The sequence below is a fragment of the Apteryx rowi genome, unplaced genomic scaffold, assembly GCF_003343035.1.
Source record: "Apteryx rowi isolate R43461 unplaced genomic scaffold, aptRow1 scaffold_283, whole genome shotgun sequence".
NCBI classification, from domain to species: domain Eukaryota; kingdom Metazoa; phylum Chordata; class Aves; order Apterygiformes; family Apterygidae; genus Apteryx; species Apteryx rowi.
The window spans coordinates 1,004,211-1,010,210 of NW_020449230.1; the positions used below are offsets into that span (position 1 = coordinate 1,004,211).

Here is a 6,000-nt window from a genome sequence, read left to right on the forward strand (position 1 = left end):
TCTGAACACAAACACCAAAATTTGCCATCTAATTATTGTGAGGGAAAGCTCACAATCTTGTAAACTGAAATGAACTAGACATGAAAAGCCTGCTCCAAAAAAGAATTAATATTCCTTCCCAAGAGGCGGAAAATGCTCAACCTTCAGATTAAAGTATCTAACATTAATCCTTCTATTTTCTTTAAAAATGAAATCAAGCTGCATTTCATATGCTATGTAAGCAGAATTAACACATATGGCTCACTATGATTTTTGATCAAAACCTATTTACTACTGAATCTTCATTAGGAAGTGAACTGGCATTTCAACCCTAAATTTTTTCCAGCCCTAGCATAACAGCTATCCAATGCTGCATATTCCATTCCTGAGGCTAGGTACCTCATTTTCAAGTGCTGTAATATACAATATTGACATGCCAATATTTCGTTTTCGATCTGGCCTTGGTGATTTTGCAGCCTCCACAGAACTTAAAGAAACACAAAATACAATTGGCCAACAGCCAAGCACTGATTCTGCACCATCAGGTACTGCATCCACAACACTCCTTTTTTAATGCCTTGACCAGCTGGTCCTTTTTAGACCAACTCTCAAGTGTGCTGAAGTACTTACCCCAGGATGTTTGTCAGGAATTCAGGACTATATTACTGCAGCCTCAGAGAGATACACTAAAATCACAGTGCAGTGCACAAGGACAAACTCCTTCCCAGTACTCTAGGGCATAAACTGGAATTGCAGTCCAAGATACAATGGGAGAAAAGCCTTTTTTCCCCTAAGTTTGCTGTGAACAGTGCCACAAAAAGGTGTTGCACGTATTCCAGCAGCGATGGGCAGTGAATGATTTATGCTCCTGAGGCATTTCAGACAATACACAGCTTAGGAACACCCAAACAACAATACTCTGAATTGAGAATAGATACTTATATGCAATTTCTGTCTACAGAAAAGACAGCTAGACTGAGCTAAAAATTGCATGCTGAAAACCATTTTAGAACCTATCGGTAAAAAGGGAACCAAAGACTGGGCTTCTTCATTAAAAAGGACTGACTCACATTTTCTGAATAAGGAGCTACGGCAGCTTAGTATGTTTGTCCTCCTATAGCATGTTAACCTCTGCTCTGATACTATTTGAGTAACAAAGATGGGAGGAAACACATTGCTCCAATTCACAGTCTGATGTCTTAACAAAAAAGCCACTTTTACTAGCATTTTAAGCTAATCCTCTGAAGAGGCAGAAGTAACTGAAACACAGGTACACATAGCAGCTTCCAGCACAGGGAGGCAGCAGTCAGCTGGGAGCAGTAACACACCTTCAATCACCGCAGGAAATAAAAGAACTCATCAGAACTTTAATTACAGGACACAAAGAGTACAAATCCATGATAAAGTTGACAGAAATTTTATATGATCAAACTGACCTGGAGGACAATTCAAAAAGGTCTTTTTAAATGATAAGAAAGTTACATCTTGTTTATTTTCAGCATTGATATTGGGGGGGAAGAGAAACATGCCACCAGCCCAGATGAACTAGCCTGGTATTGTGAGCTTGAAAGCACTTCTAACCTGTAAGTTAGGTGCAGGTGCTGTGCTGTAACAGCACCCGCTGGCCCTCCGCTGGTAGCCTGGCAAAGGGGCTGTTCTGTTTTCAAAGAACTGAACCACAAAACATTAATGTGCAAAACAAATGCATTCCCAACAGAAGCGGCTCAGGATGTTCTCCTTTCACCCATGTATGGATGGAGGAAGGGCCATCAGCCAGTGCTGTCACACAGACTCACCAAGAATACCTGCCAGTGCATGGCCACTCTTTCTTCTGATGTGGTCATGCAGAGTCAGGTTTTTGAAATGCCTGATCAGGACCAGGCACTCACGACTATCAACACCACTGAGGAAGGCAGTTTATTAACAACTGTTAATACTATCACACTCTTCCAAACAAATCTGGGCACATATATTCACATAGTTGAAAAATGGCTTCTTCACAGAGATATATTAAGTGACACAGCACAATCTTAGTGACACCCGGCATCTGAGGTCACAGGTTTTAGAAGAATAGGGTTGCCTTTGCCCAGAGACTTCTGTGAGATGGCTTAAGTAAACCTTCCCTCTTCCAGCCAGGTATGGCAGCTTGGCAAGTGTGAAAAGTGTGAATCTACTACAGGAAAACCAGGCACAAAATTCCCCCTGAAGACAGAATAAGTGGACCCTAAAAAGAGTCTCCCTGCAACTTTAGGTACTTTAAAATGCAGTTTTTAGGTGGTTCACTGTAGAAGTTAAAATCTTCACAGCCAGGAAGTAAACTTGCACTTGCGAGGATACTGCACAGAGATTTATCCCTCCTGGAGAAAAGGAGAGAGTATTACAAGCTCCAAGCCCAGCGGTGCACACCAGTACTGTGTTCTTTCTATGCTTTTCCTCACAGAACACTGAGGTGAAAGTACCTGCCTGCAGAAGAACAGCTACGTCCTCCTCCTGGAGCAAAGAAAAAAAGCACTACTAAGTCCCCTGACAGCAAGTGAGCGAGCAAGTATCAAACACAACATGGGAACACCACCACACTCCACAGCAGCAACCTCAGTTTTTGTAAAAGAGACCTCCCTCTCCAGAATAGGGCTTGCAATTTGCACTTGTCATGAACCCTCCTCTATGCCAGACAGTATCTTAGACTTCAACATGCTAAAAGTAGAAGCCTGATCAACCATGAAAGGCCTCCTCCAGTTCTGTGAATCCCCATCAGGGTTTATTATCAGCAATGGCAGCAAAGAACCTATAGGATGGAACAGGGATAGCTAGGYAGAAGGAGCCACCAGCCATGGCAGTGCAGGAATCTTTCTTCGGTCTTTGGAAGGCCTCTGCTTTCAGGCCAAGGGACAAYCTTAAGGTTTCCTCTGCTGGCCCCCAGGGCATACATTTCCCCCACCAAGGGGCAGTTGTTGAGGACAGTGAATAAGTGTCAACTTGCTGACAGAGAGCATTAGCAAATGCTGGAGTTCCTACAGCCCTGGAACAGGACTGGAGGGCTGACCACCTCCTCAAAGACAGACAGGGAGTTAAGAGGGTAGCATGGAGATGACCAACCCTCACGTACCCAGGCTCTCAAGAACAATGAAGATGGCCCTTATATATCTTCACCATCACCCTCCAGGAGATGTCTCCAGTACCAGAAGACCATTTTACTCCACGCCATGGAGGCTATAACTATTGCCGAGTGACCCAGCACCCACAGTAGTATCTGAACACATATTTTGCAGGCAGCAACTAGACAGCACCAGACCCACACATCCTTGTCATGACAGTGGCTCTGGTTACTACAGATGGTACATGGGAAAGGGATGGTAACTGCAGTGCTGGCAGACAGGTGGAGACAAGGTGGGACTGCACTGAATGTTTTGATGGCTCTGACATGCAAGACTGCAACCACCTGCAAGTCAGAGAGCTGGGAAGACACTGGTGAAGATAGAAGGGGGCTGTCCTAGGTCTCCCAGGGCTCTTTCCACTTCTCCTTTCTGCAGGTGAAAGCGCAGTGGGATGTCCTGAGAACAGCACAGTGCCCCTTCTCATGCCCATCAAAATGTCTTTTGTGATCACAAGCATTGCATGGCAGGGGAAGGGAAATACTAGAACGGGAATGGAAGGTGGTAAGTGTAACAAAAAAGTAATAATAATAATGCGCAGAGTTAATACAAAGATTTAATGATGTAGTCAGAACAGTATGTCACTATTACTTGACTACACTTAAACGTGCTTCTGCACACTTTTTTAAATCAGCATCTTATTTCACACTGAGCATTATCATTTTTAGAACACACATTCTAATACTTTAACAAGAAAACTGGACTGGCAGCTGAAAAAAGTTTATCAGATTGATTCTGAAAGTCAAACGTATAGGATTCTCTCATTTCAGTAAACCTGAAAATCTGAAAACCATTGAAAGTTTTAGTGTTCACACAACCCTGAATCTCTGAGCCATTATTTTGCATCAAAACACTGACAATACTTCAAAGCCTCTTCTTTCAGACACATGTATAGAATAAAGGGAGGGGGAAAGCATTTCACAAATGCAGTCCAGAGACCAGTAAAAGTATCTTAAAGCCATTGTCTTTGACGCATCACAGAGAGCCTGAGGAATCCAGACAAAGTTTATTAGAATATGTGAAAGAATCAGGACTTTAAAAAATCTGGAATAAAAGTGAAGAAAGCAAGCTCAAGGACAAAATAAGAAAAATATTTATATTGAAATCCTCAAGCTTATTTTCTGATCATTGCAGCAGCATGTTTTTCCAGGATTGGTTAAACACTGAAGAGCTAATAGAAGTCAGTTTATGTTCATACTAAAAATTTAATGAGACAATGTATGCTTTGCACTTACCCTGTTCTTACTCTCATTATGTGTACGCTGTTAATAAATACAAGAGGCAGAAGGCAATTCTAAAATGCATATTCCCTTCTGCACTCTCCCAGCCTCCAACAATCTACAACTTAGAAGCTCACTGAACCAGACATGGTTATTCTGTTTTAAGCATGATTTCACATAAGAAAAGATGTAGGCATATTTTTTGTTTAGAAATATCAAGCTATTTTGAAAACACGGAAATTATACCATGAAGTGGTACAAATGGACTTCAAAGTATTTGAATCCTGGAAGTACAGAAATACCACCTAGGCAGATCACTCCCAAAACAAGACACTATCATATTTGGTCCACTTCAACTGAATTGCAGTTATTCAAACCCTACTCCCAGTACCCCAGCATTATATATGTGTGTGTGTGTATTTAAACATATAAATAAATAAAAGCAGCTATATAGTGGCAGTCCTTTGCAGTCCATAGCAGTCCTTTGCATCAGCACAAGTTACCAAGAAGGTAACTGCAAGGCTTTCCACAGAAATTTAACTTCATCCGTGAGGTGGGACACCTTACCTTGTAGAGTGCCTCCAACAGATGGCCAAGTGGGGGGGTTTGACTGGTACAGGATAGGTGGGACTGTCCCCAGCTGGGTCACTGACTACATCCTTCCTCCATATGGGAAGGAGAGTCCTGGGGGAAAGCAGATACAGCAAAATAGGGAAAAGCAAAGCATGGCTTAGGAAAAAAATAATAAATAAGTTTTAGAAAAAAAAAGTATCAGCCAGTTTGCCTCCAAGATCACAGGAAATGGCCCACATCCCCTACCATGATGGGGACAATCAGCAAAGTAGTTCACACTACAGGGGCATATTTAGTTCTGGAGGGGCTAAGAAAGATTTTCTCCTGTAAAAAGCAAAGTTTGCCTAAACCCTTTCATGTTTTTCACCTTATCACATCAGTCAGTGCGGGGACCATAAAGAAAGGGTGACATTCAGGTTGTTGCAACTCACAGGATACATGTGCTCACCATGTGGGTCCAGCACACCAAGAMGACCAGTGCTCAGCCTTCATCGGTTTGCCTGTGATAAGGGAACAGGCTACAGACTATAGCAAAGTAGTCGTCCACGGCAGAACAGACTAGCACAAAAACTTAAGAGGACCCCGAGCACTGCATCAGCAGCAGGAACTGGAAGATCCAGTAAACCAGATCTTTTGTGCTGCGAGCCCTACCTGGACAAAATAAGATCAGCAGCTTATAATTTCAGTGCTAGACCGCAACACCCTTGCTCCCAGGAAGGGCCCTGTTCTCATGCCTCATCCTAAAGCAGCGACTCCAGCACAACCAGCCTAGACGCAGCCAGCCGGGCCGCTCCAGCCCAACTCCAGACACAGGGTTTGCTCCAGGCGCGTGAATTGTCCCTCAGTGTCGACACCGGCCTGAGCCGAGCTTAAGTGTCACCACGAGTCTCTTCGCCCAACCTAGAGGCAAGGGAGCCCCCGAGAGCCCCCAAGGGGCCGTTCAGGTGCACACAGACACTTGACTTCTGCGGACTCCCCGCAGAGGCTCCGGCAGCTGCCGCCTCCAGCCCGGAGCGGGACGGCGGGGCACAGCCGGGACTACCTGCCCCAGGGCGCCCCAGAGCCGGGCGGGGACG

At 44.1% G+C, this 6,000-nt stretch overlaps 1 protein-coding gene across 7 annotated transcripts in view; it reads right to left on the reverse strand.

The window, feature by feature from the left end:
- The window catches only part of LMNB2 (lamin B2), a 29,906-nt gene that overhangs the window by 23,320 nt on the left and 586 nt on the right, over window positions 1-6,000 (reverse strand). The window contains exon 1 of one of the 7 annotated variants that reach the window (XM_026068973.1): window positions 4,919-4,985. The exons of the other annotated variants lie outside the window; for them this stretch is intronic. The gene's annotated coding sequence lies outside the window, so the exon portion shown is untranslated. Of the gene's footprint in view, window positions 1-4,918; window positions 4,986-6,000 lie in introns of those variants that run through there. 7 annotated transcript variants of the gene reach the window in all.